Consider the following 25,040-nt stretch of genomic DNA (forward strand, 5'->3'; position numbering starts at 1 on the left):
CGACACAGTACACTTAGATTTTTCAGCAACCACCAAAACCACCAGGATTCAATTGTGTTCAGCAGTTTAGGAAACTGTTGTTGTAGCACCTCCCTCATCTAACGAACGAAGTAATATGAATAGCGGTGTCGCAGTAATATTATCGAGGTATCATTTCAAAATGGGATACTTCCAGGTGAAACATGAACGTACGCTGTGTTTCAGGCGCACAAAGCTTGCTGTGATGGCTGTTTCTCAGAAAATCTATTCGTTTAGAAAAAAATCATTGCACTGTCGCATGAAACCAAAAGATTTGTTGATAAGATAACGAACAGGAAACTCGCTGGAACGTTGCGATAAGGACTGCTCTGTCACTGGACTGATAAGCTTTCTCCAAACACGAATTTCCGAAAACATGTAAGGTAGATGTTAGATCACATGACGAGGGTCCAAATCCTGCTCTTTGCAAACGCAAGGACTACAGTTTACTGCAGTCTCATTTCATTCGAACAAGTTGTTTTTTTAGGTTACGCCGCTTATCAGAGGAGATAGTGCGTCACTTTTTATGGGAGCGTAGGAGGTCGACCCTGAGTAGCGTTTACTGCTCTGGTGGCCGCCCCCCTCCCCTCCCCCGGATTTTCCTCAGGCCATTACTCCCCTTCCCCCCCCCCCCCCCTTCCCTGTCACCCAACCGTAGAGCATCGCTTCATGTAAACAGCCAGTCTCGGCGCTCACTGCTGACAGAACTGCCTCTCAGGAAAGCGCTATCAGCCCTCTGCTGTTGCTACACCCACGCTGGTGAGTGCTAACCTCGTAAGCTTCTGCTATCACCGATACTGTTCGCAACGAACCATTTCTTGATCGTCGGTGTAGTGAAGTACAGTTGTAGAACGAACCGTTAAACATCTAAATCCTTTACAATGCCGGATCTGAAAGTCCGTAACAACACGTTATTCGTACTTTTAATACAACGATGAACTTGTTAAAGCAGAACCTTTGAGATATGGCAATATGTTTTATGTCGGCTGAGTCAGCAATGAGTGTCGTATTAAGGGTCATATTCCAACACCTGTAGTACCAAGTTTCGAAAAACTCTATTGTAAGTGTACGGTTATGCTACAAGACACGTTCAGTAACCACTGAGAAAAAGGAAGCAGAAAATTATTATTCAATAACGATTAGCTTTTTCACTATTTCACAATTTAATCCAATTCCAACGCTGAATAATTCTTGCCCTTGGTAGCTGCACAGGGGCACAGGGGCAACGCATATTTCGCACAGAATGCGTAATCTCGTATTGTCTTCGAGCTTGATACAACGCTGAAAATCCTTCCATGTCGAACAATTTTGTACAATAAAAAAGCGTTTCATAAATGACTAAATGCACAGTTCTAACAAAAACGTTATGCAAATGAACAATCGTCAACGATTTTTATACGTCTGTCTTCGCAAATGTGATAAGCTAATTAACCCGTGTGATATATCATAATGGAATGGGACAAGTCAGTTTATAGTTTTTAAGTCAATTAGTACTTAATTCAGTTGTCGACAGTGCGGTGAGCTGAAGCTGTGAATTACATGCTTGTTCCCAAGTGGCATGAATTCTGATCTAAAGATGTTATGTTGGGAGTAGCGAAAATGATTGACACAAAAATTGTAATATTGCGAGCTGAGCCAGTGTTCTTGGTTCTTACCGTATATATTTGTGCCGTTTTCTCTACCCTTCGATCTACGATAGCAGTTTCCTGGTGGTAGAGGATTTACAGAGAGGCCAGGTGGACATCAGGTTCTATGATACAGCTTTTATCGACGAACGCAATCAATTTGTTCCGTCTAAGCTACACTACCAAGTTACACACCTGTTTACCCGGCACGCGACGTGTACTTTTATCACATGGCAAAAATATAAAAAAAAAACGGAGAGAGTTCGAAATCACAGAAATCCGAGCGAGTAAGAAAATTACAAAATGAGGCATATAACACTCCTGTCCGCTTCAGCTATACCATAATATTAAAGTTGGAAGCAGGTCGTGAAATAAAACTATGTTGTTAAAGCAATTATGGTATAAAGAAACAGAGCAGTGTTACCCTCTGAGAGGAATTTTGTTATGTTGACCGTGTTGTACCTAACGGAGGTGGCTTATCGGAAATGAAAGTCAGAATTACGTAAACATTTGAACAGTAACAAACAAAATTTTGCCTATCTGCACTGTTCAACGGATAAAGAAAACGGTCGCCATCCTAACTATGCAAGACAATGATTAACATTTATTATTACTATTCACTGCAGAATCATTAATTGGATATAGGTTACGTCTCTCTCAGTTAAATACTTTACTATTTAAAATGAAAGTTAATTGGAAACCACTAACAGGTTGCTTCTCACTATCATTTGATTAAAGAAATTAAGGTTTTCCTAATTAGTGGTCTTTCTGTTACTTGTTACCGAGCATTAACCCAATAGACAAACTGTGGATCCTTTTATATTATTAATAAGCACTTCTAATACGCAGGAGAGACAAACACTTAGCAAACGTGAGTATATAACGTTTCACACTGCAGTTTTCCACTTTTACTACATTGAGAGACAAAATTAACATATATGTAAGACACTGACTCAACTTCTTAGATTTACAACAGGCAGTAATGTGTTCATTTACTAAGCAAAACTTTATAAGCCTCAGTCTTACGAACTCTTAATTTGAAGTTGGCAACAATACATTAATAAGCAGTTTTATTAGGAAAATTACTTTCATCAAGCATCATTAACTTTAACTTTCTTTTTACTATGTTCAAGAGGCATTAATTAGCAAAAACACTGTTCTTTAATGATATTTCAGTAGGGACACTCGGTAAAAATCAAGGTAGGTACACAAATTCAGTTATAAGTTACCTTATATTTGTGCACACTAAAACATCCGATGAGCTGATCCTTCACTGTACATTATTATAGCATTCCGATACAGTGATTGCGCAATGTGGTGGCAATTGCATGTTGGTGGATGGATTTGCAGGTAGAATTGCTGGACTCTGTCATTTCTTGGCGGCGATGATAGATACATGATAGATCCAGACTAGTTCCAGCTATTTATCCATCCATCCGAGGCATTGGAAAGTGGCAGAAAAAGCCTCTCCCGGAACCAGCACAATATGCATCTTTTACGTGGCAATGCACAGTCTCGTAGCTCGTCCCCGACTGGTGGCTCGTCCCCGACTGACTCTTGTTCCACCTTTTCTACCTGGCCAGCCACAATTTGCGCGCGCTACACAGTTCCGTTCCCGAGAGGAACCACAACAACTTTTACATACAGAATAACTAAGAACCCTAAGTGAGGATCAGCAGTTTACGTAACAGTAACCAAATACATTAAATAAAACAGAACATTTGCACATATTAACATTTCTACCAAAAATTATTCACACAAAAATTACGATTATATACAGTAAGTTTTGTTCCCTACAAATGGGACAAAGAATTTAAATGACAGATACACTACATTGCATAGAATCATATCATGACATCAAAGTTCTTAAAAGAAAGGAGTATACAATTTTATGTTACCAATTCAAACAAACACATTTACAGAATCTCAATGGTGTAACATTAAATAAAACACAAGCAAACTAAATCAGTAAAGTACTAGAGTTATGGTGTTACAGGCAGACTCAATCACATCCCATGCCCTAATAGCATGATTTTTAAGGCAGTACTGCTATATCATTGCTTTGTATCATAGTTAACCATAGGAAAACTGGATAGAAATTCTCCGTTTTCCATTTGCAAACCGTAAAAGTAACAAAAGCTGCAACATCCAAAATTTGATGATCGAAAGGGGATTTCCAATCACATCGATGAGGTGTTTTTTTCAGTCAACGGTAATGCAGATAAACTGTCAACCCAGGCCATTGTCATTCATTTATTGCAGTAAAGCTTTACGTTGCCATTGGTTTTTTAGCCAAGTTTCACCATAACACTAGCGAAAGGCAGAAACGCAGAAGTATAAATTTACATTACATAGGGTGTATAAATCTTTATAGTGTGTAAATTATGCAGAAGACAGATTCTAAACTGAAAGTTTTGAGATAAGGATCCAACGGTTAAACCACAGGATTTGAACAAAACTATGGGAACACCTCGAGAAATGCATGCTTTAACGTAAAATTGGAAGAGGATGTAGATGAAGATGAAATGGGAGATACGATACTGCGTGAAGAGTTTGACAGAGTACTGAAAGACCTGAGTCGAAACAAGGCCCCTGGAGTAGACAACATTCCATTGTAACCACTGACGGCCTTGGGAGAGCCAGTCCTGACAAAACTCTACCATCTAGTGAGCAAGATGTATGAGACAGGCGAAATACCCTCAGACTTCAAGAAGAATATAATAATTCCAATCCCAGGTGTTGACAGATGTGAAAATTACCGAACTATCAGTTTAATAAGTCACAGCTGCAAAATACTAACGCGAGTTCTTTACAGACGAATGGAAAAACTAGTAGAAGCCGACCTCGGGGAAGATCAGTTTGGATTCCGTAGAAATGCTGGAACACGTGAGGTAATACTGACCCTACGACTTATCTTAGAAGCTAGATTAAGGAAGGGCAAACCTACGTTTCTACCAATTGTAGACTTAGAGAAAGCTTTTGACAATGTTGACTGGAATACTCTCTTTCAAATTCTGAAGGTGGCAGGGGTAAAATACAGGGAGCGAAAGGCTATTTACAATTTGTACAGAAACCAGATGGCAGTTATAAGAGTCGAGGGACTTAAAAGGGAAGCAGTGGTGGGGAAGGGTGTGAGACAGGGCTGTAGTCTATCCCCGATGTTATTCAATCTGTATATTGAGCAAGCAGTGAAGGAAACAAAAGAAAAATTCGGAGTAGGTATTAAAATGCAGGGAGAAGAAATAAAAACTTTGAGGTTCACCGATGACTTCGTAATTCTGTCAGAAACAGCAAAGGATTTGGAAGAGCAGTTGAACGGAATGAAAGGAGGATATAAGATGAACATCAACAAAAGCAAAACGAGGATAATGGAATGTAGTCGAATTAAGTCGGGTGATGCTGAGGGAATTAGATTAGGAAGTGAGGCACTTAAAGTAGTAAAAGAGTTTTGCTATTTGGGGAGCAAAATAACTGATGATGGTCGAAGTAGAGAGGATATAAAATGTAGACTGGCAATCCCAAGAAAAACGTTTCTGAAGAAGAGAAGTTTGTTAACATCGAGTATAGATTTAAGTGTCAGGAAATCATTTCTGAAAGTATTTGTGTGGAGTGTAGCCAGGTATGGAACTGAATCATGGACGATAAATAGTTTGGACAAGAAGAGAATAGAAGCTTTCGAAATGTGGTGCTGCAGATGAATGGTGAAGATTAGATGGGTAGATCACATAATTAATGAGGAAGTATTGAATCGGATTGGGGAGAAGAGAAGTTTGTGGCACAACTTGACCAGAAGAAGGGATCGGTTGGTAGGACATGTTCTGAGGTATCAAGGGATCACCAATTTAGTATTGGAGGGCAACGTGGAGGGTAAAAATCGTAGAGGGAGACCAAGAGATGACTACACTAAGCAGATTCAGAAGGATGTAGGTTGTAGTAGGTACTGGGAGATGAAGAAGCTTGCACAGGACAAAGTAGCATGGAGAGCTGCATCAAACCAGTTTCAGGACTGAAGACCACAACAACAACGTAAATGCAGATGCGAGCCAAGCCTACATGTTGCGCTGTTTTACTGGAGCACGGGCGGCAGCCGTACAGTGTCCTCAGTGTGTTTCACGTGTCAGCCGTCTTCTGTGTAGTTGCGAGTGCACCATGTCGGAGTTGAGTGAATTCAAACACGGGCAAATTACTGGTGATCGTTTGGTGGCTACTTCCGTTACCAGGGAGCCGAAGGTGTTTAGTGTTACAGGAGGCTCAGTGTGGAAGGTTTATACCGCATGCTGCGAAAGTGTAAAAACACCATCCCCTAAGTAACAACATGGAAGAAGGTGTTTGGTAAGTGATCGTAAAAGACGGTCTTTGAAGAGAATTGCAAAAGTCACTTCAGAACTGAATGTCTTACTCTCGCATCCTCTGAGTAAAACAACACTAAGGGAGCTCCGTAAACTCGGAAATGCAGGTCGGGCTGCAATTCCAAACCCACACTTCAGTTATCGAAATGACAGTGATAGGAAAACGTTGTGCCGAAGCCACAAAACCTGCCTGTCTTTCGTGGGCACGAGGACAAACTGCTGCGTCCCCCTGGCCACTGCTGTCACCAGACCTCAACATCGCTGAGCCCCCGTGGTCCACTGTCGCGAGGCCGTCCACCTCCACCGTCGTGACCTGAACTTGCGACCATTTCGTAGGAAGAACGGTGCACGGTCCTCTTCAAAACCATACAAGACTTGTGTTTATCCACTCCTAGACGACTGGAAGCTGTTTCGAAAGCAAACAGGTTTTCTCCGCTGTATTACGTATTGCAGAGCGATGTGTTTCTTGTGTTTCCACATATTTGTCCAACCTCTGCACGAATTTCAGGCCGAACGAGATCCTTAATAAGTGATACATGCGAAGCGCGTCTTTCCAGACAGGTTTCACAACAAACAGCTGTGTCCCTCATTAACGTTAATGGCGCTGACTTGAAAAACAATCCACAATCGTCTGTAACACGTCCATATTGGAATTTACCACTATTTACTGTTCCTGACTGATTGTTGAAGATGATACATTACTCGTTATTCGAATTTGCTTACATTCATTTATTGTACGGTGCGGCTGCATGCATTTTCCGGAAACCTGGATGAATAAGCAGCGAAAAGTAAACAAAAAGATTGAACAGTATCCATCAGCTTTCCCGTGAAGTTTACTCATCGACGAATACAGTATGTAAAGCACTGGTGGAGCATCGTTACGCCCATGTCACAAGCAACGCGTGGTTGGGCCAGATTATTTGGAACCAATAACTCAGTTCTGTAAACATGTTATATAGTAATGGGTTCTTCGAGACTGGTAACCATTACTGTTATCAGTTGCTATATATATATATACTTGTTTCCAACCAGTAGTCCCTGTCTAAAGCATTCCAGTTAGTCAACTTTACTACCTGTGTAATATTGATACTAACGTTGCATTCCATTAAAAAAAAAGGGTATTGCTGATGTAAACTACAAATTTCCTTTTCACGACTCCAGTCGCTTATAAAAAACGCACTGCCTGCAGGTCACACGAGTATCGTAAAAAATAAAGATGAACAATATTTTACATGTATCACCGCCACATCACTTCTCTCTCGTAATGGGAATTATGCAGTGTGAAAAAACGTGAAAAGAACTGAGAGCGCTACTTTAATCTCAACCTATAACTAATTGAAATTAGTGATACATGGTCTTATAAGACTTCATTTGCTACTTCCTGCCTTTTTCTTCTAGACGAATTACGTCAACAGCGTGTCTCATTGTTGCAGAGGCAATTACACTCACGCTTTGTAGCAGATACATTGACCAGGCAGAACATTATGACCGCCTGCATAATAGCCGTGTTTTTCCACCTTTGGCACAGATAACTGCGGCGACGAGTAGTGGCTTGCAAGCAGCGAAGCCTTGCTAGTTCGCTGGAGGGAGTTGGCGCCACACCTGCACACACGACTCACCTACTTCCCGTAAATTCCGAGGAGGGGACGCTGACCTCCGACGCCACGTTCAATCACATCCCACATATGTTCGATCGGGTTCCGATCTGGCGATTTGCAGGGGGGGGGGGGGGGCAGCAAATCAACTGTAACTCACCACTGTGGTCTGCTAACAGTGTACGATAGTGCTTGGTCCTCATGGCGCCTTGCACGAGCTCCACTCGACCTACGGATGTCCACGTGAGTGTTCCCCACAGCGTAATGGAGTCGCCGCCAGCTTGTCTCCGACCTTCAGTACAGGTGTCAAGGAGCCGTTCCCCCAGAAGACGACGGGTTTGCGCCCTCATTACATGCATGGGTCGTCCGCTGCTGAGGCCAATTGTTAGGAGTGTTCGGCGCACTGGGTGCTCAGGCACACTTGTATTCGGCCCAGCATTGAAGCCTGATGTTACTTCCGCCACAGTTGGAGCGCGTGTTCTGTTTGACCAGTCTGCCCAGCCTACGACGTCCGATGTCTGCAATGAGGGTTGGCCGCCCAACCCCACGACGTCTGGGCGTGGTCGCGCCTTGGCCTCGCCACGTGTTGATAGATAACATTTTTATAGACCAAGATAAGTTTAAAAACATTGTCCTGTTGAGAATGGGCTTTCTGATCATAATGCTCAGCTAGTTACAGTATATGACATAACTCCATTCAGTAAATCAAAACTACCCTCCAAAGTTGTGCGTTCAGTTAATGACTCAACAATTAGAAATTTCAGGGAAAATCTTCAGCAGTTAGACTGGGATGAGGTGTACAACGAACTCGACGCTAATTTAAAATATAACTTATATCATGAGACACTTGTAAGAAAATTTGAAAACTGTTTCCCAAAGAAAGTAGTTAAATCTAATTATAAGAAACCATGTAAAAAATCTTGGCTCATTAAAGGAATAAAAATATCTTGTAACCATAAAAGGGAGCTGTATCTAACAACAAAAAAGAATAATGATCCAGAAACAGCCAAATATTATAAAAACTACTGTGCTACATTATGAAAGGTTATTAAAAAATCCAGAAGCATGTGCATCATATCTGAGATTAAAACCTCTGATAACAAAATTAAAACAATTTTGAATATTATTACTAGGGAGACAGGGCAACCAAGAGTGCAGAATGACGGCTTTACCATCAAAGCGAATGGAAACTTGACAAACAACAAACCGGAAGTCGAAAACATTTTGAATAATAATTGTTTAAATGTTGTAGAGAAAATAGGATCTAAATGTTCATTAGAAGAATCAAGGCAGTTAATGGAAGAGGCCTTATCCACACCATTTGATACAATTGAAATTCCACCCACCTCTCCTTCTGAAATTAGGAAGATAATAAACTCTCTCAAGAATGAAAGCTCACGTGGAATTGATGGAATTTCCATCAGGATAATAAAAGCTTGTTCTCAAGAGATAAATGGGATTCTTAGCCACATATTTAACAGCTCTCTGAAGCAGGGTATTTCTCCAGACGCACTGAAGTATGCCAATGTTAAACCACTGCATAAAAAAGGAGATACGTCTGATGTCAACAACTACCTCCCAATCTCTCTTCTGACGGCCTTATCCAAAATTCTTGAAAAAGTAAGGTATTGTATAGTAGCTTCACATCTTTGAAAAAAAAGTTTTAACAAAATTTCAGTTTGCTTTCCAGAAAGGGTTTTCAACGGAAAGCGAGATATACACTTTCACGAATAAAATATTAAATGCTCTGAGTAACCGGAAGGCACCCATTGGGATTTTTTGTGATCTCTCAAAGGCTTTTGATTTTGTAAATCATGGAATACTTCTATATAAACTCAAGTACTGTGGTATGAATGGGACAGCGCTCAAATGTTTTAGTCATACCTAACTGGAAGAGTACAGAAAGTTGAAATAAGCAGTTCACATAATATTGAAAAAGCTGGTGATTTCTCAAACTGGGGAACAGTGAAGAATGGGTTGCCCCAAGGTTCGGTCTTGGGTCCTCTGCTGTTCTTAATATATATTAATGACTTGCCATTCTGTATTCACGAAGATGCAAAGCTGGTACTTTTTGCCGATGCTACAAGTATAGTTATCACACCCAACAGACAAGAATTAACTGATGAAATTGTAAACGATGTTTTTCAGAAAATCATTAAATGGTTCTCCGCGAATAGGCTCTCATTAAACTTTGACAAAACACAGTATATACAGTTCCACGCAGTAAGTGGAATGACACCATTGATAAATATAGACTTCGATCAGAATTCGCTGGCTAAGGTATTATATTCAAAATTTCTAGGTGTATGCACTGATGAGGGGTTGAACTGGAAAAACACGCTGAAGATCTGTTGAAATGTTTGAGTTCAGCTGCTTATTCTATTAGGATCACTGCAAATTTTGGCGATATACATCTCAGTAAATTAGCTTACCAAGCCTATTTTCATTCTCTGCTTTCGTATGGCATCATATTCTGGGGTAACTCATCATTGAGTAAAAGAGTGTTCATTGCACAAAAGCGTGTGATCAGAATAATTGCTAGAGCTCATCCAAGATCATCCTGCAGACATTTAAAGAGCTATGGATCTTCACTGTAGCCTCCCAATATATATATATTCACTTGTGAAATTTGTTATTAACAATCCGAATGAATTCAAAAGTAATAGCAGTGTATATGGCTACAACACTAGGAGAAAGGATGATCTTCACTACTCAAGGTTAAATCTAACTTTGGCTCAGAAGGGAGTAAATTATGCTACCACAAAAGCCTTTGGTCACCCACCTTATAGCATCAAAAGTCTGACATGTAGCGATAAAGCATTTAAAAGGAAATTAAAAGAATTTCTGAATGGCAACTCCTTCTACTCATTAGATGAAAAATGGCTCTGAGCCCTATGGGACTTAACATCTATGGTCATCGGTCCCCTAGAACTTAAAACTACTTAAACCTAACTAACCTAAGGACATCACACAACACCCAGTCATCATGAGCCAGAGAAAATCCCTGACCCACTCATTAGATGAATTTTTGGATATAGTAACTGGGTAATTTCCCCACCCCCAAAAAATATTAAGTGTCATGTAATATTTTGTGTTATGTAATATCTTGTATAGACATCTTTTATTAACCTGACACGTTCCACATCATCACGAAGTGTCGTATTCATGATCTATGGAACACGTACTAATCTAATCTAGTCTAATTTATTCTCCAACCTGTTGAAGACACTCACCAAAGCACTTCTCTAACGCCCGATAAGCCGTTCAGTTTCCGAAATTCTCGTGCAGAGCCTCTGGGCCATCACTATCTGTCCTCGGTCAAAGTCAGATAGATCGTGCACCTCCCCCATTCTACACACGGAAAGCACGCTCAGTGATGGTGTATGCATGTTGCATGTGTCTGGCCAACAATCAATCCTCCCCAGGTGATGCTGCTATCGCCTGAACGTGTTTATATCGATAGTAGGTCTGTGGTCATGATGTCCTGGTTAATCAGTGTATGACTAACAAACTTGTGAAGTGGGGAAATACTCTTGGTCCAAAAACTTATTGATAGATAGCTACAAAAGGCAAACGCCATGTTAACCAAATAAACCAAACAGAACAATAAGAAATGTCTTAACGAGTTACAAAGTGAAATTCTACTAATCTCACGGAAAAAGCTAGAGATGTTCAAGTCTTAGATGAAATTAGCAAATGACTCGTAGTCATGTGTCTATTTTCCATTGAAGTCAAAACTCTGCTGAATGTGGCTGTTGGAAGAACATTTTCTCCAATTGCCAACACAAATTGATATTACGCTGAGAGAAGAGGAGACACATTCAAATTAAACTATGTGCTCCTCCACCAGCTGGCAGCTGAAGGGTCGCAGGAAAGTGGCAACTCCATACCATCTACAGCAGCACCGTTCATATTAAAGCACTATAGTGTTTTAATCGACCCATGAGTTGATTCGTTCATTTCATTTCAGTGTCTGGCCAGCATTTCCAAAAAATAGTAGCTGCGATGGCTTTGTCATTTCCTTCATAAACATCTTGTATTGCCTGGGTTGAAGATAGCTTTATATTCCGCAATATATTTGTCACTGTAACTGATATTTTTATTTTAACTATAATAACAACAGTTGGAGTGGTAGACTATTTTACATAAATTGTCCATTCCAGTTAACAACTCAAAATCTTCCTCACGTTCGATTACAGCTACTACGAGGGCAAAATCCGGTGAAGCTTTGTGCATATGTGTCGTGAAGAGTCTCTTGTATGCCCATGTATTGCGTCACATCACACTTTTCAGTTCTGAGTGCACAGTGAGCACATAAAGATGCCTAGAAAATAGTGTCCCCTGCCAAGTGTGAAGTCCTGCTAAGGGCTTTCGCCTGATTTCAAGCAGCCCACATAACGTACCTGTCATGGGTTTTCTTCTTCACATTTCTCGGTCACATACTGCAGGCTCAATACAGATGCTCCTGCAACGGTTTTCGAAGGGATGTGCTGATCATCCACCAACAGGCAGGAGTTGGTTACCTCTGTTCTTCATCTCCTCACTCACATGAACCGCTGCCTATGAGAAAAACATTTTGACACTACCAAGGAGCTGCAGTTCAACACAGAGAATTGGTGCAAATCACAGGCGGCTGCTTTCTATAAAGAGGGTATAGGAAAGCTGGTACCACTCTACGACAGGTGTCTAAGTCGGAGAGGCGACTACTTAGAGATAGCTCGAAGTGTTGCTAAATATTGCAAATAAAACAGTTTTGGTTTTTCACTATGGTTTCCGTTTCCCGACTGATCGGAGGTTGGAAAAAAAGACGGCCCTTGTACTTCATCTTAGTACTTTAGCAATGGTTTCTATTTCCTTTCGCATTTCTATTCGTCTTCCGTAAATTTCTTAATGTACACCGTGCAGATTCCCTAAGAACAGCACTTAACAATGCCTCATCGTGCGTATGCAGAAACACGCTAGCTGCAATCAGCGCTCTATGACTGCGGTTTACGTAAGTTCTTTAACAAGTTTTGCGAGCGCCAGTATACGGAAACAGGAGAAACTTAGATCCATAACTCTCGTGGAGAGAATACTTATGTTTTGATATTCAGCGTCAATGTCTCGTCTACAGCTGCTTCCCTCAATCATTACCAGTCCTGCTGTTCTGTTAGCACACTGGACTCGCATTCGGGAGGACGACGGTTCAATCCCGTCTCCGACCATCCTGATTTAGGTTCTTTTAACATATTTTTAAAACATCTGTATACACTTAATAATTTTTCTCATAATGTGGGGCCACAGTCATAATATTTTTCTTTAAAGTCAGTACCGCCATTGCATGGTGACATTCACACAATCATGATTTCGGCTTCAAAGTGCCATTATCAAGTGTTTTAAGTGTTATAAATTGCCTAAGATGGCATACTGCCGTATTTTAATACGACAGTATGCCATCTTAGGCAATTTATAACTCTTAAAACACTTGATAATGGCACTTTGAAGCCGAAATCATGATTGTGTAAGTGTACATGTAACACTGTAAATAAACAACAGTCTAATGGTGGTACTGACTTTAAAGATCTGTATACAGCTCACCATAGCCGGCCGGAATGGCTGAGAGATTCTAGGCGCTACAGTCTGGAACCGTGCGAACGCTACGGCCGCAGTTTCGAATCCTGCCTCGGGCATGGTTGTGTGTGTGATATCATTAGGTTGGTTAGGTTTAATTAGTTCTAAGTTCTAGGGGACTGATGAACTAAGAAGTTAAGTCCCATAGTGCTCAGAGCCATTTGAACCAACTCACCATATTGAAAAAATTCTCCGTTATTGTGTCTCTTAAACTTCTTTGGCTGAAGAGTGGAGTATTTTTCCACAGGCAGCTCACACTTGCCCTTCCGGGATGAGGCAATGATATGATAACAAGGAAACGAAAAAAAGGTCTACGGCTGCAGGTCCTCGGGTCCTAGACATGTCTGAGATTTCTTTCCTTTTACAGTTAACGAGTAAATTAAATACTTAGTTCAGTTTATGTATACCGGTTTTGTCATCACTTTGAACCAACGCCAGACATTACCACTGACACTGCATGAAATATTGGGTGGCTCAGAGAAATGGGAATATTTGAAGCCGATGCTGGCGGCAGCATAGATTTCAATAAATGGGGCTAAAATGCCAAACTGCCAAATAATAATGGATATTTAATTGCAGTCGGGTACTGGAGCAGCTCGGACCGTGCGATTGTCTTGAGTGACAGTGTGACAGCTGCAAAAAGCGTGTTTCGTCGCCACTATAAGATCTCGGCCTATGGGCAAGTTTCTTCTGCACACACAATCAAAACGCGGGTTCGTAACTTGACAGAGAATCTCAGTATATCCATCTTTCAGAGATGGTTGCGGGACTCTACTTTTTGATACAGGATGTCAAATTAAACCTTCCAGCCGTCTAGTTCCCAAACTTATTTTGTTTGGCTACCAGTTTCAGCGATTTACTACGCCATCTTCAGGCCCTGACCGACGTAGCAAGATTCCACCTTGGTTGTGATCAAAACAAGGGGCCAGCAACACAGGTGTTGATAGGAAGATTTCTGCTCGCTATAGCGGCTGTTCAAGCGGCAGGCAGATGGCGGTTGTAGGTATCGCTATAGCGAGCAGACATCTGCTAATATCAGTGCTGCTCGTCCCTGTCTAACATTCTGCGTGGTGTCTGTCTGTTCTATGTCGTGTCTCCCTACCACTATCGCGCAACGACGCTCTGCGCGTGTTTTTTTAGGGAATTGACTAGTTTGAACCTGAGACCTGTTGCGGGTAAGGAGACGCCAGACCACACATGACATGTAGAATTCAGAAGAGTTCAGTGAGACTAGCGATGATATAACCAAATACTTAATGATTTCAGCGTCACTGTAAAAGAATCTTAATACTAACTACATTTAGTGGAAAGGGTTCAATGCTTTCCTATTTTTACTTAGCTCGTAAAATAACGTCGAATAAGCAGTTAAGTTTACCATTGGAAATTTTATTCTACTCACAAAACATTGTTTATAGATTGCACTATTGATAAAAGGAAATGTTTTAATACAGGATGGTAAAAACCAACTGCGTTCATCAAAAATGTGAACGAATATTCCCTGAGTGGGTTTCCAAGTTCTACAATGGATCGAAGGATGACCTACGCCATATCACATCTATAATCTAGGTTTAAATTAAGTTTCAAAAGAGAGAAAACTATCAAAATGGTCTACAGTGACCATCAATTATCTTTAATTACTTATCTAACTTGTCGTAAATTACATTGGCTGATGTAGCTTCTCAATAATTATATAACATAGAAATCATCGCGTTTCAGATTTTTACTTCAAGTGGCAAATGTGAACACCATGAGCTTTAATTTACGATCGACACTAGTATTACGCAAAAAGGGGGTGTAACAGATGAGACTTCTGCAGTTCTGAGTGAAGCTTTATGCGCTGTTATAAGGCATCGCGTGCGTTCATTACCTTGTCGTTGGTTAGGCAGCTTCAGGGGGGCAGCGGCCGTCGCAGCAGCCATCCAGCTCGCCGTCTCGGAACTAACTAACCTCTCTTCGCTTCTCCTTACTACCATTTACCGAAGTTGGTTAAAAAAAAAACTATCTGGCTGTGTTTTCATCTGACCAATCGCGGTCTCAATGTTAACCTTAAGCTCCGCCTACAAAAATTCTGTCTATCCAATGAGAAACGTTATACTTTTCGTGGTGGGGCAATGTTTTTAAAGTTTGCAACGTAACAGAGACGCGAAAAAGTCTCACGCTAAAACTTGCAGCTGCTGTGGTCCTTTTAGCGTTATCGTAAGATCTATATTGTTTTTCTGGAGGGCTCTAGCTTTTAACATGTGCGGGGGGGGGGGGGGGGGGTCCTTGACGTAACAGAGACGCGAAAAAGTCTCACACTAAAACTTGCAGCTGGCGTTGTCCTAGTGGTTAGCTGGCAACGTGGGTGTCCAGTCCGTCGCTTATCGTAGGGCCTTCTAGCTTAACACGGTTCCGCTCTCGGCTTCTGTTCTCGTTTCTCCCCTCGGAACTGCGTTTGTATCATGGTGGTTAGGTAGGACATGCATTTAGGCATTCTTGTGTTAGTCTGTGGTATTCCATTTGCTCACTCGTTACTCGTATTACTTTGGTTAATTTAATGTCACGATTTATTCGGAGCTATGTGACATACTACTGGTTTTGCTTATCATGTCAGGGCTTTCATGGAAGGTGTTGGATTTGCCTGACACCTTACACCTGTTTTGATCAGAATCGAGGTGAATCTTCCTACACGTCGGTCACGGACCTGTAGATAGCGTAGTACATCACCGATGTTGGTAGCCAAATAAAATAAGTTTGGAAACTAGACGGCTGAAAGATTTTTAATTTGACATCCCTGTCTGAAAAGAATGGATCGACTAAGAAAAATAATGCCTAGGAAATTCTTATTTTCCGTTCGTAGCTCGGAACTCATTGATGCTGCGCAGGATGCAATGGTAAGCAGTCGTCTTTCGGTGTGAAAATTGCCTCGTCATTGGGATTCTGACGCCGGAGATTGCAAAGTATACTCCACAATCTTCAGATGCATCCTAATGAGCATTTGTTGCACATACAATTTTGTGGAATTCTCTTTGTTAAAGTAATTGAGGATGCTATCTTGGTCGAAAGTTTTTGTATGTCAAATGAAGCCGTTTTTACCTAACTACATCAGTGAAAAAAAAAGAACATGCGTTACTGGACACAAGCTTCGGTTAAGCGGTGCTAAAGTTACTGTACTGTATACAGTGTCGTGTCGTGGGGTGATGCTTCTTTACTTCTTTGACGGTGAAGAAGGTCCCACTGTCAGTGTAACGTCTCCGTGTTACCTGAACATCAGAGAGAAATTTTTGGCCCAAGGCTCCTTTCTCTCCCAGATATTGATATTAAGCACATGTGGTCTGAACTGAATAGAGCCACATCACACAGTGACAGACTGTTCACGTACGCAGTGAAACTTTGTTTGGGGCTCGCATAATTGCAGGAAATGCTAACATCGTTTGTCCGCTATGATTTCCAGACCTCTCTGGGTGTGATGGCTTTTTATGGAGGGAAAAAACCTTACTCTGCTCAAGACTCATATTGAGGAAAACATCGCCAACATCGCAGAGAATCCATTGCGTCACATTCTTTGAAATCTCCAGAACCGACTTCTGGATGTTTATGGTGAAATAAGCAGCACTTAATGACGTAATTTTTAAACGTGTTACTTAATAAAATTTCCACTCTTGTGCAAAATACATTTCAGCATAAAATACAGTTTTGTAAGTATTGTTTATGTTTGCTAATTATTTAAAATTATCCAGTTTCTCTGCGCCAGTCTGTATAAGCAAGACTGAAACAAGTGTTATCAGTTTAAGAGTTGTCTTACGCAACTGTTCTAGTTACATACACCGCACACATCGTGTTTCAATATTCACATATTGACTCCGGCTGAGGCAGGTTATTTTGCAGCTGTGGCTCATCACGTCACAGATCGTACTTTATAGAGGCTGCACATATCAACGACAACATGAGAAATTCGTCAGCTAATACTTACTACATCATTATCTTATGCTGAGGCTAATTTGCTATGTAATTTAGCGATTAATAGTAGAAAAGAATATTCCTCATATGCAGTGGCATTTCATTATTCATGAAAGTAATTGTCCAAGATAGTACAAATGTATCATAAACGAAAATTTTTCGATTTCATCCCCACCTGATCAGAATCAAATTTCACTACTAACCCATCTTTGGGGAATGTGATACATGCACTGTGGAGCACCGCACATTTCGCTGCTGTTATAACATTCCTGTTGATATAGTTGCAGAACTGGAGGCAGCGAGCTGTGCAGTCTTGCCAAGATTTACGAGATGATCCTGAGGCACTCAACGGAGAGACAAGAGCAGCATCACACTCAAATGTGAGGACGACGTGCACAACTCCTCCTCCGTCAGCTGCGGGTAAACTGTGACACGTGGCGCACTGAAGCAGTACTGTATTCCTTGTTCAGATACAGCATGAGTGGAATTGAGCCCGCTTGGATTGGAACTTCACAAGAAAGTTTACATTTAAAATACTGACTGAAGCAACATTTTATATTGAAGCCCATGGTGGTTCGTAAGAGCACAAGGTGTGAGGAGTATAAGTGCAGATATTGTTATCATTGGCACCTTCATACATACCTGCTTCATTGGGTTAGTTGTTCTTTCTCTGCCCTCTGTCAGTCTTCCCGAAAACACGTTACATAACTTACTGTACTTTTCAAGTCATCAGTCTTGTGATTGGTCTGATGCGGCCCGTACAAATTCCTGTCCTGTGCCGACATTTTCATCTCATAGTAGCAATTGCAACCTACGTCCTTAGTCAATTATCTGCTGGATGTATTCCAGTCTCTGTCTTCGTCCGCAAATTTTTGCCCTCTACAGCTCCCTCTAGCTCCATGGAATTCTTAACAGATGTCCCTTCTTATCAGTGTTTTCCAAACATTACTTTCCTCTTCGATTGTGCGAAGAACCACCTCATTCCGTACCATATCATCCCACCCAATTTTCAACATTCTCCTGTAGCACCACATGTCAGATGCTTCAGTTCCCTTCTGTTCCGTTTCTTGTGGGTTGTTTGAAAATGAATGACATTGTATTATTAATTATTATTTATTCACAACTGTGACAAAAACTTTATTTCTCAATAATACTTCATAAAGGCATCCTATGGTAACATCTCGATAACGCAACTTGTGTGAACGCAAATCTGTTGATCCGACGTGGGCTCGGGGAGGAAACTGAAATTAAAGAACGTATGTACTGAGTGGTCGTCATGTAATGAGTTGCTAAAGGACAGAATTGCTGAAGGTAACACGTAGTATCATCGAAGAAAGTTCCTACCACTCGTTGTGGAATTTGGAAGTAAACTCTAAGATGTAACTGTTTGACTTTCCTTACTGCGCCGCTTCAGCGGCTCGGCCTCACCATATTGTATCTGTTGATGGCAGAAATGCTGCAACCTCACCTTCTAAGTTGGCGCCATAAGGGGCGACCAGGCGGAGAGAAGAGTCACATGCGGGCTTCGTGTACCGTACGACGGACTCTGTCAATAAATCCTCGCTGTACCGCATTTTTCGTTACGAGCTAGCCCAGATTGACTGGATTCTATTTTTTCCGATTTCCGACCACTAAAATGGGGTCTCTAACAGGCAAGTCTCCATTCGTGGACAATGTTTACCTTGGTTAACCAGTGAAATTCTTCCTAACAGTCTTCTGCCAAAAACATCGTTCCCCACTGTTTCTGTCTCTATCCTCAGCCAATAGGGGTGCTTCCTTTCAGCACTGCCGTGCTCTCAGTCACTCTGAGAAATGTTTCATATACAACGTCCATCGTTCTTATGTCCTTAAACCGATGTTTTGTGTAGGTCCTGCCCATTCAGCGACGTCCCAATTTTTTGACAGATTACGGGCTCTCTGTTTCACCTGTCCGATAGCAACCTCCACCGTCCGTCCCAAACGCCGTGTCTACGTGCGAGCGGCAACAGCGCTTTCTGCTGAGGTTCCTCCTCAAACAACTTGATTAAACTTTTTCGCGAGTGGATGCCACAGGAAGCTTTCGCTGTCAGCGGCGCCAGAAGGCGTCAGAGAACGCCTGCCGCTTCCTACCCACTGCTTGTGGCGCCAACTGTTAAGGAGTGCACCGTCTGCCGTGCCGAATAATCCACGGAACATGTAACTAACTAACGGGATACCTGGCCGTTCAGGCGCTCTGTTCATTGGCCGTGTCGCCCAGTGTGCTTGCAAATGTTCCCTTACTTCCCAGTTGCACTCATATTCAATTTTATACTACTACAGGTAACAATCAATCGTAATTTTAAAATCAATTACTGATGCAGGTGGATGGTGCTCTCTAATTTGAATACTGTGTTTCGTAGCATTTCCACACAGTCCATGTTTCACTACCAAACAATGCCGAGGAAGAAACGTACATTCTCAGAAATTCCTTCCTCAAATTCAGTCGTCAATTCGGTACAAGTAGATTTCTATTCGCCAGGAACGCCCTTTTTGCCAGTGCCACTCTACCTTTTATGTCCTCCTTGCTCCGTCCGTCGTGGGTTATTTTGCTGCCTAGATAGCAGAGTTCCTTGACTTCGTCTGCTTCGTGACCACCAAGTGTGATGTTAAGATAATCACTGTTATCATTTCTATTACTTCTCATTTCTTTCGTCTTTCTTCGATTTGCTTTTACTCCATATTCTGTATTCATTAGAATACTCATTCCATTCAACACATACTCTAATTCTCCTTCATTTTTACTGAATATAGCACTGCCATCAGCGAATCTTAGCACTGATATACTTTCACACTGAATTTTAATACCACTCTTGAACGTTTCATTTATTTGCGTCATTGCTTCTTTCATGTATAAATTGAAGAGTGGGAGCGAAAAACTACACCCTTGTTACACCCTTTTTAATTCGAGCATTTCGTTCTTGATCTTCCAATCTTATTGCTCCTTCTGGTTCTACCTATTACCCATCTTTCACTATAGATAGATCACTCACATATTTCTCAGAATTTCGAACGGCTTGCCCCATTACACACTGTCCAACGCTTTTCCCAGGTCGACAGATCCTATGAACGTGTCTTGATTTCTCTCCAGTTTTGCTTCCATTATCAACTAAAACGTCAGAACTGCCTCCCTGGTGCCTTTACCTTTCCTGAGCAACGTCTAACAGAGCCTTAATTTTCCTTTCCATTCATCTGTATATTATTCATGACAGCAACTTTGATGCATGAGCTGTTAAGCTGATTGTGTGATAATTCTCGCACTTTTCAGTTCTTGTAATCTTTCGAATTGTTGGAGGTATGTAAAGTCTAGGCAACCAATTGAAGGCAGTTTGTTTGTTGCCATACGGTTTTCGCTACACTTATTTGGGAAGCATCATCAGTGGCCTGTAATACATGTTTCCTTTTTTGCACACAATAAACGTAGTATGTGGTAGACATAATATGCTGATATATTACATCTCGTTGTGTCTTTCCCTTGATTTTCAGGCTAAAATCAACTTTTGTAGTTCAAAGTCCGTAATGTGAACTTATCGTTCGGTCTTACTTACGATTTCCACAGCTGTTAACTCATGCATGCGGTCCTGGAGATGTATTCGTTAGTTTCCATACTCCAGCTGGCCGATTTCTAGCGTCCTGTCACTGACATTTGTCACATCGCATATAGCACTTGCACTTTCCATTTTGTAATCAAGATATAAGTGTTTTCTGCGTGTAGTGTTGCCAACTGTTGTGTGTTTTTCTTTGTTTCGTTTGTGCAGTAGTTTGATTATTTTTCCCATTTGTCGTGTGTGTATGTGTGTGTGTGTGGATGGTGGGTGGGTGGGTGGGTGGGTGTGGGAGAGGGGAGGGAAGGGGGGAAGAGGGAGAAACAAGAATTTAAAGCAACTAAGGGAAAGACGGAGCACAGAAAAAATTACTTTCGAACTGTATTAATCATGTTCTTCCGAATGTCTCACGATCCATCAAAAGTCTAATACATTCTACACACCAACGTGTATAACCGTTTTGTTTTCCGTTTTAGAAATTTCATTGGAATGTGATGTTTCGGTTCTGCGTTATTTGATCTTAAGTCTTCCAAAACTCTTTTAAAATCTGATTTTGGTACTGGGTCCCCTGTCTCTCCCCCGTCGATTCCTCTTTCTTCTTCTAGCACGTAGTCAGAATTCCTCCTCCTCATAGTGGTCTTCAATAAACTTTTCTAACCGATCCTGATATCCTGAACAAGGCCCGGGATTAATTTAAGGAAAACAGGGTGGCCCAACTCGATGCGTCATAATATCATTCTTAAACAAATATTTTTATTTAATAACAATTCAATCATGAGTCAACTGACAGTTACCAAGGGTCTTGGGAGATACATAGAAATAGTTACGATTCTTAAATCAAATTCACAATGTATAAGTCACTTTACATTATGCATAACATTACAAATAGCACTCAAAAAATGTCAACTGTGCAACACAATGGCGACAGAACTACAAACAGTTAAATAAATAAACATGCGGCGGCACTCTGTCCCCACAACTAGATCACAGCTGTGGGATAATACCATAACAGGATCCGGGTGGAGTGGCTGTGCGATTCTAGGCGCTATAGTCTGGAGCCGAGCGGCCGCTACGTTCGCAGGTTCTAATCCTGCCTCGGGCACGGGTGTGTGTGATGTCCTTCGGTTAGTTAGGTTTAAGTCGTCCTAAGTTCTAGGCTACTGATGACCTCAGAAGTTAAGACGCATAGTGCTCAGAGCCAACCATAACAGGACTTGAGCATAAAAACCATTAAAATGCATACATCTCCACTGGTTATTCTGCTCTCATATGGACAAGATACAGCAAAGGTGCTCCGAGGCTACCCTTATGTTAAACTGAAGCAACTATAGTGCTTCACTGATTGGGCACCAGCCTGTTCCACATAAATCACGTTAAGTACTTAATTAAACTCCTAGTCCTCTAAAACGCAATTAAAATGACAATTGAAATTAAACCCTCAGGCTTTTTTTTTTTTAAGAAATCAAGAAACTCAGTTTTCAGTTTGCACAAAGACTTTCACACACTCTCAACAGGGCCTTACAGTAACAGAATTACTGAGTCAGTTACTTGCTAATCCGGTGACACCCACGCCGTGGCACGATATCAAAAGAATAACAACAAACTACTCAAATTGGGGCTGGAACTGGAGAACCGCAGAATTGCGTCTGACCTTCCAACACTCAGACCCCTTGCGACGAGGGGGAAGCCTCCGAAGCAGGAGGAAAATGCGTCCCTGCCTCGGAACAGCGATGCAGAAAGGCTGTCAACGTATACCGCACAACAAACAGCAAAACAAGTCTGATGAAAATTAACGTACACAATAATACTGAAACGGACAGTTGATAGTTCAACTATTAAAACTTCAGTATGGGGGCGGCCCGCTCATAACATTGCAAGTTAACCTCGAGGTCATTTAAAATAATAATTACATAATAACTAAAACAAGATTTAAAAATGAGGGTATACCTTTACTGGGGCCTCTCAGGGGTAACAGACGCTGTAACTGGTATACGCACCGAATGGCAGGCGGCCGGCTACACCTATAACCCGAAGGGATTCTCAACACGGAGAAAGAGAGTGTGCAAATACAAGCATGCACATGCACATGACCCACAAATACGGACCTTTACGCTGAGCACACACAACTTCAGTTACAGGCCAAATCCTATAACTCGCCCCAGGAAGGGCCATGAGGTCGACAACAGACAGAAATTACAATCAGTATTATTAAATACTCAATAATAACAAACCATGACTTCAAATACAAGGTAACATTACAAAATACTAGCTTGGCCCATACAGAAACCTGCAGATTGAGACACACAGCGCCAAAGGGGTCAGCGGAAGACATAAGAAACTGGATTCCTGGACACCTCACACCGGGCAGAATTAACTATCTTTAAGTACATTACTTACTAAATAGTCTCATAGATAATTTCAAACAAATGCCAAGGATGCCAACAGGTTCAGAACTCCAGGTAGGCAGGCACTGGATAATACTGCCCTGCTGGTCGTGGCTGCTAACAGGTTGTTCACTACATCCCGGCGAGATTAGCACTCCACAGTAGACTGGTGCTCGTCGTAACCAGGTTGCACGCGACGAGAGCCGCTCCTTGTCCACTGAAGTCGCTGGCAGCAACGGTCAACGCTGCAGGAAAACTCGGGCCCCGCAGCCCACCGGTCGACGGTGTTAACGTGCTGAACGCCGAGTAATGAGGCTGAGCCGTCCAGCTCGGTGTCCGACACGCCACGCACCGCCACACCGCTCCATAGGGAACAACAACCCCTCTCTCATTCCTTGTCCCAAGCCCATATTCTCCCGTAACACTTTGTTCTACCTCTTCCCGTATAACCGCATTCTCATCCTCCATGACTATTAGATTTTCGTCTCCCTTTACGTTCTGAATTACCCGATCAATATCCTCATACATTCTTTCTATCTCTTCCACCTTCTGCTTGCGACGTCGGCAAGTGTACCTGCACTATGTTGTCGGTGTTGGGTTGCTGTCGCTTATGATGAGAACAACCCTATGTCTGAACTGTTGACAGTAACGCTCTCTAAAACCTTCCTACTGATAGCGAATCCTACTCTCGTTATACCACTCTCTGTTGCTGTTGATATCACGATCATAATTTACTACCTGGTGTTTTCTGCACCATCGTAACAGCACCCCTAACAAGGGACACACTGGAGCTCGAAAGTTCGGAACCGCACGAACCCATGCTTAGACTAAAACTCGATCATAAAAACTACAGTGGTCTGTGTGATTTCCATACAAAACTTCGCACTTACCTGCTACCACCATCAGAGCGTATGTCGTAGCTGCACTAACAATTGCTCGAGTTCCGTGAATGATATAGCTACGTTACTAACGTCTCAGTTGTACACTTTTCTTAATTCGATTATCGCAATTCGATTGTGCAAGGTCGTACAGATCTATAATTCCTTTTGGTACCTGCAAATACGAACACTAGAACATGTAAAATGGTTGACGTGGACAATTTCAAATCTTCAGTTTCATTTATCGACAGTGTTAAGGCTGAATATGGCACTCATAAGGACGTAGAGGACGAGACTAGTATATGTCAGCACGCACAACGGTTTGTGGAGAAAGTGAACTGGTTTTGACAAAGCAGGGTGTGGCGAAAAAGAATGTGTGTAACAGCGACCAGAGTTAATTCTATGTCTTCATCACCAACACTGCCTCACAGAAGAGAGAAAACTACAGCTAGTGTGTTGAAGTCTGTGCATAGTTCTATCCACAGCTACACAACTGATGCGGGCTCATCAATGACAGGTTGTACATCGGATTTCAACAGGCACGAGACACTTTCCGCCCAAATATTTTAAACAAACTTGAAACAATCTGCCCACGGAACGTTCACGGGGAGGCAAGCAAAAATGGAAAAATGATTAAAGAACGCATGAAACATTTTCTAACTTCAGTCCTTCGAGAACAAGTGGAAAAGTGACTCTTGCTGTGTGATTTCTGGTCAGGTCACATAGATCGTACCCTTCTCGATGCTACTCTTCTAAACTCAAGTTTTGCAAATAAAGATGTTATGCCGAACACATTGCCACCGAAAACAACAAAATTTTGCCTACTTCTCGATGTTTACTTCTTCCGGTAATATAAGCTCTGTATCAGGACTGCTAATCCTGTAAGGCTACAATGTGCCACACCGCAAGTGAAGAAACGTGATTGTTATATCATCATCAGACTTCACTGTGTGATTTATAAACAATTTTGTGGACCGAAGTATACGTCTGTGTTGTGTTATGTTGCTGTCTCTTCTGATGAGAACAACCCTATCACTAAACTGTTCACAGTAACGCTCTCTAAAACCTTCCTACTGATAACG

At 41.7% G+C, this 25,040-nt stretch overlaps 1 protein-coding gene across 5 annotated transcripts in view; it reads left to right on the forward strand.

Moving 5' to 3' along the window:
• The first annotated feature begins 687 nt into the window (after positions 1 to 687).
• The window catches only part of LOC126335595 (cytochrome P450 9e2-like), a 94,539-nt gene continuing 70,186 nt past the window's right edge, over positions 688 to 25,040 (forward strand). For 2 of the 5 annotated variants that reach the window (XR_007564896.1, XM_049999044.1), the window contains exons 1-2: positions 703 to 777; positions 17,418 to 17,556. The gene's annotated coding sequence lies outside the window, so the exon portion shown is untranslated. Of the gene's footprint in view, positions 778 to 17,417; positions 17,557 to 25,040 lie in introns of all 5 variants that reach the window. The other 3 variants (XM_049999042.1, XM_049999041.1, XM_049999045.1) reach the window with 3 other exon arrangements.

Source organism: Schistocerca gregaria, chromosome 2 (genome assembly GCF_023897955.1).
Source record: "Schistocerca gregaria isolate iqSchGreg1 chromosome 2, iqSchGreg1.2, whole genome shotgun sequence".
In the NCBI taxonomy this organism is placed as follows: domain Eukaryota; kingdom Metazoa; phylum Arthropoda; class Insecta; order Orthoptera; family Acrididae; genus Schistocerca; species Schistocerca gregaria.